Below are 12768 nucleotides of genomic sequence, written 5' to 3' on the forward strand. Positions count from 1 at the left end.
TCAGACTCACGTCCACCGAGTCCGTGATGCCATCCAGACCTCTCATCCTTGGTCGTCCCCATCTCCTCCGGCCCCCAATCCCTCCCAGCATCACAGTCTTTTCCAATGAGTCAATCTTCGCATGAGGTGGCCAAAGTACTGGAGCTTCAGCTTTAGCATCATTCCTTCCAAAGAAATCCCAGGGTTGATCTCCTTCAGAATGGACTGGTTGGATCTCCGTGCAGTCCAAAGGACTCTCAAGAGTCTTCTCTAACACCACAGTTCAAAAGCATCAATTCTTCGGCTCTCAGCCTTCTTCACAGTCCAACTCTCACATCCATACATAACCACAGGAAAAGCCATAGCCTTGACTAGACGGACCTTAGTCAGCAAAGTAATGTCTCTGCTTTTGAATATGCTATCTAGGTTGGTCATAACTTTTCTTCCAAGGAGTAAGCGTCTTTTAATTTCATGGCTGCAGTCACCATCTGCAGTGATTTTGGAGCCCCAAAAAATAAAGTCTGACACTGTTTCTACTGCTTCCCCATCTATTTCCCAAGAAGTGATGGACCAGATGCTATGATCTTTGTTTTCTGAATGTTGAGCTTTAAGCCAACTTTTTCACTCTCCTCTTTCACTTTCATCAAGAGGCTTTTTAGCTACTCTTCACTTTCTGCCATAAGGGTGGTGTCATCTACATATCTGAGGTTATTGATATTTCTCCCAGCAATCTTGATTCCAGCTTGTGTTTCTTCCAGTCCAGCGTTTCTCATGATGTACTCTGCATATAAGTTAAATAAGCAGGGTGACAAAATACAGCCTTAACGTACTCCTTTTCCTATTTGGAACCAGTCTGTTATTCCATGTCCAGTTCTAACTGTTGCTTCCTGACCTGCATACAGATTTGTCAAGAGGCAGGTCAGGTGGTCTGGTATTCCCATCTCTTTCAGAATTTTCCACAGTTTATTGTGATCCACACAGTCAAAGGCTTTGGCATAGTCAAGAAAGCAGAAATAGATGTTTTTCTGGAACTCTCTTGCTTTTTCCATGATCCAGCAGATGTTGGCAATTTGATCTCTGGTTCCTCTGCCTTTTCTAAAACCAGCTTGAACATCAGGGAGTTCACGGTTCACATATTGCTGAAGCCTGGCTTGGAGAATTTTGAGCTTTACTTTACTAGCATGTGAGATGAGTGCAATTGTGTGGTAGTTTGAGCATTCTTTGGCATTGCCTTTCTTTGGAATTGGAATGAAAACTGACCTTTTCCAGTCCTGTGGCCACTGCTGAGTTTTCCAAATTTGCTGGCATATTGAGTACAGCACTTTCACAGCATCATCTTTCAAGATTTGAAACAGTTCCACTGAAATTCCATCACCTCCACTAGCTTTGTTCGTAGTGATGCTTTGTAAGGCCCACCTGACTTCACATTCCAGGATGTCTGGCTCTAGATTAGTGATCACATCATCATGATTATCTTGGTCGTGAAGATCTTTTTTGTACAGTTCTTCTGTGTATTCTTGCCACCTCTTCTTAATATTTTCTGCTTCTGTTAGGTCCAGACCATTCCTGTCCTTTATTGAGCCCATCTTTGCATGAGATGTTCCCTTGGTATTTCTAATTTTCTTGAAGAGATCTCTATTCTTTCCCATCCTGTTGTTTTCCTCTATTTCTTTGCATTGATCACTGAAGAAGGCATTCTTATATCTTCTTGCTATTCTTTGGAACTCTGCATTCAGATGCTTCTATCTTTCCTTTTCTCCTTTGCTTTTCCCCTCTCTTCTTTTCACAGCTATTTGTAAGGCCTCCCCAGACAGTCATTTTGCTTTTTAGCATTTCTTTCCATGGGGATGGTCTTGATCCCTGTCTCCTGTACAATGTCACTGGAGAAGGGAATGGCAAGCCACTTCAGTATTCTTGCCTTGTGAACCCCATGAACAGTAAGGAAAGGCAAAATGATAGGATACCAAAAGAGGAACTCCCCAGGTCATTAGGTGCCCAATATGCTACTGGAGATCAGTGGAGAAATAACTCCAGAAAGAATGAAGGGATGGAGCCAAAGCAAAAACAATACCCAGCTATGGATGTGACTGGTGATAGAAGCAAGATCCGATGCTATAAAGAGCAATATTGCATAGGAACCTGGAATGTCAGGTCCATGAATCAAGGCAAATTGGAAGTGGTCAAACAAGAGATGGCAAGGGTGAACATCGACATTCTAGGAATCAGCGAACTAAAATGGACTTGAATGGGTGAATTTAACTTAGATTACCATTATATCTACTACTGCAGGCAGGAATCCCTCAGAAGAAATGGAGTAGCCATCATGGTCAACAAAAGAGTCTGAAATGCAGTACTTGGATGCAATCTCAAAAACGACAGAATGATCTTTGTTCGTCTCCAAGGCAAACCATTCAATATCACAGTTATCCAAGTCTATGCCCCAACCAGTAACGCTGAAGAAACTGAAGTTGAACGGTTTTATGAAGACCTACAAGATCTTTTAGAAGTAACACCCAAGAAAGATGTCTTTTTCATTCTAGGGGACTGGAATGCAAAAGTAGGAAGTCAAGAAACACCTGAAGTAACAGGCAAATTTGGCCTTCGAATGCAGAATGAAGCAGGGCAAAGACTAACAGAGTTTTGCCAAGAAAATGCACTGGTCATAGTAAACACCCTCTTCCAACAACACAAGAGAAGACTCTACACATGGACATCACCAGATGGTCAGCACCAAAATCAGATTGATTATATTCTTTGCACCAAAGATGGAGAAGCTCTATACAGTCAACAAAAACAAGGCCAGGAGCTGACTGTGGCTCAGATCATGAACTCCTTATTACCAAATTCAGACTCAAATTGAAGAAAGTAGGGAAAACAGCTAGACCATTCAGGTATGACCTAAATCAAATTCCTTATGATTATACAGTGGAAGAGATAGATTTAAGGGTCTAGATCTGATAGATAGAGTGCATTTTTTGTAGATGATCTAAAATTAAAAATCTCTGAAATAGATGAGAAATAGATGGGGAAACAGTGGAAACAGTGTCAGACTTTATTTTGAGGGGCTCCAAAATCACTGCAGATGGTGACTGCAGCCATGAAATTAAAAGACGCTTACTCCTTGGAAGAAAAGTTATGACCAACCTAGATAGCATATTCAAAAGCAGAGACGTTACTTTGCCAACTAAGGTCCGTCTAGTCAAGGCTATGGTTTTTCCAGTAGTCATGTATGGATGTGAGAGTTGGACTGTGAAGAAGGCTGAGCGCCAAAGAATTGATGTTTTTGAACTGTGGTGTTGGAGAAGACTCTTGAAAATCCCTTGGACTGCAGGGAGATCCAACCAGTCCATTCTGAAGGAGATCAACCCTGGGATTTCTTTGGAAGGAATGAATGCTAAAGCTGAAGCTCCAGTACTTTGGCCACCTCATGCGAAGAGTTGACTCATTGGAAAAGACTCTGATGGTGGGATTGGGGGCTGGAGGAAAAGGGACGACAGAGGATGAGATGGCTGGATGGCATCATGGACTCGGTGGACGTGAGTCTGAGTGAACTCCGGGAGTTGGTGATGGACAGGGAGGCCTGGCGTGCTGCGATTCATGGGGTCGCAAAGAGTCGGACATGACCGAACAACTGAACTGAACTGAACTGATGTATGCTTTTTATTTGGTTTACAAACAAACATCTGAAATGATCCCCATCCCTTCCTAGAGTAGAACTGAAACTCTATTAATAACCTCTTAATTTTCAATGATAAAGAAAATATGGATACTCTTAATCAACTAAACTTTCAAAGAAAATTTTACAGAAAATAATTCACATGGCTTGATTCTATTAGAAAAGTTAGTCAAAGTATTCAAGAAAATGCTGTCCAGTGATTTGAAATATTAACTACAGACTTTACTTTCTTCTCAGATTTTGATAGTCTTCAGGGTGGCAGAGCACACTGGTTCTTATTTTCTTGAATAATATAAGCATTTTTAAAGGTCATCAATGAGGGTTTGATCAATATTGCGGCTCTTAGTTGGCATTATAATGCTGGGAGGCCAACATGTTATTTGAAATTAGAAAAAAAAATAGAGCTTTTTGTTATCTATGTGACAGATACACATGCCTTGAGCACTAACAAGGCATAGCTAATTACTGATACCGTTGCTGAAAAAGGATTCTGACTGTTTTGATATACGAGCAAATTTTCCTTGCAAGTGACAAGTCAAAAAGAGGTTATTGGGCATCTTGGGCACTGCCAGCTCAGTGGCGGGTTACAGAAAATGTCAGCTTTGTGCGTTTTCCTTTGCTGGGGGAAATAGTCTACCATTATCTCAGACTGTTGGAACTCTCAAGTATGCTCAGGCCAGTTTATTAAAAGTCTCAATACATCTTCCCCCCAATATTTCCAAAAGGATTTTAAAAATTCAACTATTAATTTTACTCCAAAATTCCATCTTAAATTTTTTGCATCTGCAAGATTGTTTTAGTGACATGCCCTTTGTCTAAATTACCTACATTTATATCCCCCTTTTGATGTTTAATCATGCACTTCTCTTATAGATAAAACTATGTAATTTGACATATACAAGGCATAGTAAGTCTCACAGTATTTGATCATTGCCAAGTTTCCTTATAATATCTCAAATCCAGAAAATTATAAGCCTTATGAAGCATATTGAAAATGATTTTGCTATAAGTAAATGACTATATATTATGCTTGTGTGTTCATGTTTCAATAAGAAATGATTGCCTAGAAAGGGAGGTCTATATTCAGAGGCACTCTTTTTAGACTGCTGATTCAGTGTATTCAATGCCAATAAAATAAAATAAAGTATTAGTTGTGCATCGAAAATTTTCTAAATCTCCCCACTTCTCCAGCACTAATATAATACTCACTACCATTAATCAGTTAATAAGAAGAACTCATTGTTCTTAAAATGAATTAGTATGAAAAGATAATATGACATTCCAGTGTTACTGTGAAACCAAGGCCATGCATAAATTATAACACAGAGCAGATACAGTGATAGCAAGCTGTGTACATTTTGTTCCAACCTACATCATTCTAATTGCCAAATGAGTGTTCTATCTCTTTGTGAAGGTCTATTTTTTATGACTAGGAAGAAACTATATGGAAAACCATATTCTGCATGCCCACCATGAGTTGTGGCTTGGCTGCAATATGATACAAAATGTTCCATGTAGTGTTAAGAAATAAATACAACTTACAAAAATATACTTTACGTATGGAAGAAAATTGCCCACTTTTATGACAGATTAGAAAGCATACTTTTCCAAACTTGAGGGTGGAGGGTACGGCATTGGTGGTGTTGACAAAGGTATTTTTGTGATAATGTGGGGAGTGGTATGTATGCAGGCTCAGTCGTGTCTAACTCTTTGCAACCCCATGGACTGTAGCCCACCAGGCTCCTCTGTCCAAGGGATTTCCCTGGCAAGAATACCGAGTGGTTTGCCATTTCCTTCTTCAGAGGATCTTCCCAGCCCAGGGATTGAACCCACGTCTCTGCATTGGCAGGCAGTTTCTTTACTATCTGAGCCATCAGGGAAGCCCCTGATATACAAACACATGATGTAAAAGCAGCATTGGAATCAAACAATGAAGCCTATGAAATCTCAACCCAGGATTCTTGGACACTCTGCCAGTTTCCAATGAGCCACCAGGGAAATCCTGGTAATACTTAAGCTGATGGAACAGTGATGGAGGTTCCTGGCAGGAAGACAATTGAGCCAAATCATGAATAAGGAACAGGGTTAGGCTGGTTCTCCAAAGAAGACATACAGATGGCCAAAACGCACATGAAATGATACCCAACATCACCAGTTGTTAGAGAAATGCAAATCAGAACTACCAAGCGATAGCACCTCACACTGGTCAGAATGGCCATCATCAAAACTCTTCAAACAATAAATGCTGGAGAGGGGGTGGAGAAAAAGGAACCCTCTCGCAGTGTTGGTGGGAACATAAATTGGTACCGCCACTATGGAGAGCAATATGGAGGTTCCTTAATAAAACTAAAAATAGAGCTACCAGACGATCCTTGCAATCCCATTCCTGGGCATATATTCAGGTAAAACCATAAGTCAAAATGATACGCATCTTAGTTTTGATTGCAGCACAATTTACAATAGCAAAAACATGGAAGCCACCTAAATGTCCATCGACAGAGGACTGGATAAAGAGGATGTGGTTCACATATGCAATGGACAATTACTCATCCAAAAATAAATGAAATAATGCCATTTACAGCAACATGGATGGGCCTAGAGTTTATCATACTGAGTGAAGTAAGTCAGACAGAGAAAGACAAATATTATATGAGATCATTTATGTATGGACTCTAAAAAATGTTACAAATAAACTTATTTACAAAATAGAAATAGAGTCGAAGATGGAGAAAACAAACTTATGGTTACCAGCAAGGAAAGCAAGGGGTCAAGGGGGAGGGGTAAATTGGGATTGACGCATGAACACCACTGTATATAAAATAGATGATTAACATTGGCCACTGTATGGCACAGGGAACTTTTAATACTTTGTAATGACCTATACAGAAATAGAATCTTAAAAAGAGTGGCTATATGTGTTTGTATAAATGATTCATTTTGCTGTACACCTGAAACTAATGCAACATTGAAAACGAATCATACTTCAATAAAATTTGTAAAACAATGAACAAATGGCAGAATGTTGAGACTGAGAAATTAAATATAGCAAGTTTAGGTTCTGCTTTGAAAGAATATCATGAGAGATGGTCTCTCTCCCATCTCCAGCCATACCTCCACTTCTTATGCCTTTGATTTCAGAAGAAATCAAATGGGCTATTTCAGAAGAGCACTTTTAACCTTGTAATTTCTACACCCAGATTCAGTAGGCATTAACATACACTATTCATGTTGACTGTCTATTTCTATCTTCCTTACTCAGTAAGCTGTTTATTTTTGCAGAGACATCACTTAATAGCACATTTATCCTCAATACCTGAATATGCTGTGTTTCGTAGTCATTGTACAACAAATGTTTCTTTAAGATTCAATAAATTTTTGTCACTTTTTGTCTGAGCTCCTGTGATAATTTTATGCATCAGCTTGATTAGCAAAGGGATGCCCAGATAACTGGTAAAATATTATTCCTCGGCACGTTTGTTAAGGTGTTTGTGGAAGAGATGAACATTTGAATCAGTAGACTAAGTATAGATGTTCACCTCATTAGTGGCGGGGGGGATCACCCAGCCATTGAGGACCTGAATAGAATAAAATGGCAAAGGAGAAGTAAATTTGCTCTTTATGCTTGAGAGGGGACATCCATCTTCTCTTGCCTTCAGACATTGATGCTCTTGGCTCTTGAGCCTCAGAACTCAGACGGGGATCATCCATCTTCCAGTTCTCAGGTCTTCACACCCAAAGACAACATTGGCTTTCCTGGTTCTCCAGCTTGCAGAGGGTGGAGCGTGCAATTTCTAAGCCTCCATAATTATGTGAGCCAATTTCTATTATAGGAAGTGGAAGTGAAGTCGCTCAGTCGTGTCCAACTCTTTGCAACCCCATGGACACCAGGCTCCTCCGTCCATGGGATTTTCTAGGCAAGAGTACTGGAGTGAGCTGCCATTTCCTTCTCCAGGGAACTTCCCAACCCAGGGATCGAACCCAGGTCTCCCACATTGTAGACAGACGCTTTACTATCTGAGCCACCAAATCTCCTCTATATACCCTATTTGTTCTGTTTATCTGGCAAAATCCAACTAATATAATTCCTAAACAATATTTTAGGTATCTCACTTGTAAATACACAGTTCATAAACAAACAATTTTTTAAATGCTGTACAAGAAAACTGGAAATTTAAAAAGTGAAAATTAAGATTATATTGAAGCAGAATGAACAAATAGTATTTCAAAGACCATGTGCTGTGATGTACTTAGTCACTCAGTCCAACTCTTGTAACCCCATGGACTGGAGCCCACCAGGCTCCTCTGTCCCTGGGGATTCTCCAGGCAAGAAAACTGGACTGGGTTGCCATACCCTCCTCCATGGGATTTTCCCAACCCAAGGATCAAACCCAGGTCTCCCACATTGCAGGTGGATTCTTTACCATCTGAGCCACCAGGGAAGCCAGTGAAAACTGGAGTGGGTAGCTTATGCCTTCTCCAGCGGATCTTCCCACCCCAAGAATTGAACCTGGGTCTCCTGCATTGCAGGTGGAGTCTCTCCACCAGCTGAGCTACCAGGGAAGCCCTTCAAAGACCATGCATATGTGCATTTCCTTTAGGTAGACTGTGCTCTAATCTTTAGAAATGTTCATGCCCATAAAAAGTCAAGTAATTGGTGTATATTTAAAGTATGTGCATTTTCTAGGTGTTATAAATATGTGTCATGACAATATTTTAGGCAGATTTTGTTTTTAGCCCAGTGAACACAAGGCAGAATTATGGAATGCCCAGTCGGAGGAGCCCAGCAACACTGCTATTTCCACTGAATCTCAGTAAGAGAAGCAGCTTGTGCTCTGACCCTATGGAAGGTGAATTAAGATGAAGGACAAAATGAGTATAGTTGGTGAGGTGCTAGATCTTCTGGGGGAAAATATAATAGAGAAAAAATTGGAAAAAAGGAGAAACATGAATAAATAAAAATAAAGAAAACAGAGTAGAATAAAATATTTACATTTTTGGCTCCCTGGAATCGTTGTCTACAAATACCATCTCTGAAAAATTGTTATTCTTTGTTTGTTCAATGGCCATAGTTTCTTAGTTTCATAGAAAGTGTTGTTTACCTTGGTGACATAGTTTTTCTTTTTCCAAGTAACTCTCTTCTTTGAATAGTTTCTAATTTCCTACAACAATTCTTCAGGGAGATGATGGCACTCAAGTCAAAATTTTTGAAATCTTCCTAGAAGACATATGGCAAATTTATCACAGATATTTATAATTTTCCCTCCTGAAACCAAGTTAAATTTTAAAAATAAAATAAAAATTATATAATCTCATATCAGCAAAAGAAAAGAACAGATTTTAGTAGAAAAAGAAATTTTCAAAATTTTAGTAAGAAGGAAAGCCTCATCGATTAATGAGGCTAAACTGATTTCCCATGTGTGTGTGTGCTAAATCATTTCGGTCATATCCAACTCTTTGTGACCCTGTGGACTGTAGCTCCTCTGTCCATGGGATTCTCCAGGCAAGAATACTGGACTAGGTTGCCATGTCCTTCTTCAGGGAATCTTCCCAGCCCTGGAATCAAACCCACATCTTTTCTATCTCCTGTACTGGCAGGTGGATTCTTTACCACTAGCGCCACCTGTGAAGCCCAAGCTAATCTTACTAAGATCCAAATCTCTCAGCAAGATGCCAGAACCTCAGTCAGTTGTGGCTTCATATGTAAGATGCAAATGAAGGATGGTGTGAAGAAAATTTAGCATCTCAAACTAGATCACATTTTACTAAACAAAAGTAATATACCTAGGTGATCATACCTCCCGAGGAATAAAAGAAAGGTTTGCTTTCCAAAGAAATGAAAGAAAATGTCACAAGGCAATTACAGTACCTAGTTGAACACCCCACAACAAAGCTTTCCTATTCACAGGAGTGATCATTAACAGAGTGCCTAGTTCTCTTCAGTGATGGACCTTGTTCACCTTCACTGAGTTGCTGGTTACAATATTTTATGGCTGCGTTTAAAGATACTGTCCATTAAGAATGCCACCTGCCATGTCAGTAAACACAGGGTGTCTCTGCCATTAGGCACTACAGATCCCCCCAAAGGTGAGCCCTGAGGCCATTCAGGATGGAAGCAGGATGCCAGTCATCAAGTCCTCAGTCACTACAACAGCCCCCAAGATGGTGCCCTTTTGGGACTCAGGATGAGAAAGTTCTGGATATTGGCCAGGACAGCTGAGACGCGTTTCAAAGCAATGGCATCAGTAAGCCCAGACATTGTTAGCTTTCCCTACGTAGAAAAATGCCAACTGCCTTACACTGAAATGTCTGGTTCTTAATTACCTGTAATCTTCTGATGTTCTGACTGTGGCTTGTTTTTTGTTGCAGAACTCCTATATATTCTGGCTCCTCCCTTACCTCTTCAGAGAGATCCTTCAGAGCAATGTAAGCGTCCTGTATCCCAGGTTTCAAGTCCTCAGAAAGTCCACCAAGTAAAACAGCACCCTCAACTTTTAGATTGTGCATTTTTTTCAGTCTACAATACAGATAGGTAAACAAAGTTAGTCATACCTTTTGAAATAGGGAAAAATCAGTCTTAGACAAACAAGAAATTCCTAGTGACTGGAAAATTCCTGTCTTTTTTTATAAATTCCTGATTTATAAAAAGGTACAGAAGTGAGAATAGAAGAGAAAAACAAATGGTAAATAGACCCTCTTGGACAAACAAAATGCACAAGAAATCAGATATAATCATAATATACTGTTTAGAAATGTGGTGAACATAATTAACATAGAATTATATAAATACAAGTATATAGATCTATATTGATATAGTATGTATATATATATATATATATATATGTATAGTGCATGTATGTGTTTGAATTGCTTCAGTTACAAAGGAGAATAGACCCTGGACAATATAATTTTTTAAGTAGATAATTTCTCATTTGTCAAGTCAAAAGTTCATAAATTAAAATGTAGTAGTAAATCAACCATTTTATGCAGTTAAGACCAGACTAACAAAGAGGGCTTATGTGTGTGGGGTGCGGCAATGGGGCTTATGTGTGCATTTGAAAGGAGATTTCCCAAATTAATTGGAGATACATTGACAATATTTCACTGCTTTTGACGTGCAAAAATAATAATTTCCTAACATTCAACCTTGTAATTTTTTACATAACTTGAATTAATCAGATCTAAATCCAGTCTTCTAATGATAAAGAATCATAACATTGCCTTCAGTTTCTATAAAATAGCTAATGGTGGGAGAATTTAAAAGATACATCTTTTAGTTCATGGTGATCTGTGGATCCAAGTTGGACTTCACTCACAGATCTTCTTTCATGGGCTATCAAAGATCTTCCTTATATAATTAATCCAGTTTGGATGTTTGGATAACTCAAGGCATTATTAATATATCACAGTAAGGAAATTATGTTCAGATAAGAAGGAAAATGAATTCTGCCTCTCCTGGGGCTGTGTGGTCCAATTTGAAATCCCAGTGGGGGAGTTGGAGAATAGAGAGAAATAGAAATAAATAAACATGCAATAGCCAAGAAAGCTTTTCCTGCTTTTGAAAACCAAGTCTCCAGCTGAAACCCTGTATGGAACAATGTCCAACATGATGTAAATTACATAGCAAAGGGGAGACTTTGCTAGATAGGTGATGAGATCATACTGCCACTTGTTCTTGGCATTCAAGGTTTCAAGAAGCTATTGTGTGCCCTCTTAGGGACAGATGAGACTGATGAAAACCTCACTTAGCTGACGGAGACCTGGGGTAGGTCTGCATGTGCTCTGCTGTCAGCAGCAGAGGTTTTCATGTCATCTCAAAAGATGAACAAGTGCATTCATCTCAGCTGATGCCAGTATAGAGACCACTCAAGCCGACATCTAGTGGCAAAGACCAGCCAAAAAGACAGTACTAGGACTACCTCTGGAGAAGGCACTGGCACCCCACTCCAGTACTCTTGCCTGGAGAATCCCATGGGCAGAGGAGCCTGGTGGGCTGCAGTCCGTGGGGTCGCTGAGTCGGACACGACTGAGTGACTTCACTTTCACTTTCCACTTTCATGGATTGGAGAAGGAAATGGCAACCCACTCCACTGTTCTTGCCTGGAGAATCCCAGGGACGGGGGAGCCTGGTGGGCTGCCATCTATGGGGTCGCATAAAGTCAGACATGACTGACGTGACTTAGCAGCAGCAGCAGGAGGACTACCTACTCTTACCTTGTTACCAGGAAGGATGACCAGATTGTCCCTACTTCTGCTTGATTATGAGAAAATATAAAATTTTAGTTGGACTCAGAAAGAACTGGAATTTCACTGAAGGAAACTTTTGAAAGTAGATAAAATCAAGATAAAATTAAGGAATACGTCTAAATTTATTTTCTATTAAGTAGGCTGAGGACTTATAAGGAAGATTAAATGACTTCTAGAAAATAAGCAAAATAAATTGACTTTGTATATCAGATTTGTGTGATTAAATTTTTGACCTTGGCTACATTATGATTTGTATAAGTTCAAGTTAAAGATTTTAAACAAAGGACTTTTTCTGTAAGCTTATAATACTTAAAAGATCACAAGGATAAGAGAAAGAAAGGAAGGTCTCAATTTCTCTCTTCTCTCCCCTTTGTTATTAATCTGTAGTTTATGAGTCAAGCACATGAAATGTCTCAAGTTTAAGACATAATCATAAAAAAAAAGTAGAAAGTTCTTTGTATGTGGTCAAAAGTTTAACTGGTCAAACCAGATGAACTGACATTTGGAACATAAACTAAATTTTGCTGTTATCCCAGGACACCACCTTGAATCTTTGAAGAGGCAGAAACTCAGTTTGCATATCAGCCCTTCTTCTTCAGCTCAGCTGCTTCAGTCGTGTCCGACTCTCTGTGATCCCATGAAAGGTGACCGACCAGGCTCCTCTGTCCATGGGATTCTCCAAGCAAGATTACTGGAGTGGGTTGCCATGCCCTTCTCCAGGGAATCTTCTCGACCCAGGGATCAAACCCAGGTGTCTTAACGTCTCCTTCATATGGAACATATTATTATGCTTGTGTTTAATCCCTGGGTTAGGAAGATCCTCTGGAAAAGGGAATGGCTACGCACTCCAGTATTTTTACCTGGAAAAT

Source organism: Capra hircus, chromosome 12, assembly GCF_001704415.2.
Source record: "Capra hircus breed San Clemente chromosome 12, ASM170441v1, whole genome shotgun sequence".
NCBI classification, from domain to species: Eukaryota; Metazoa; Chordata; class Mammalia; order Artiodactyla; family Bovidae; genus Capra; species Capra hircus.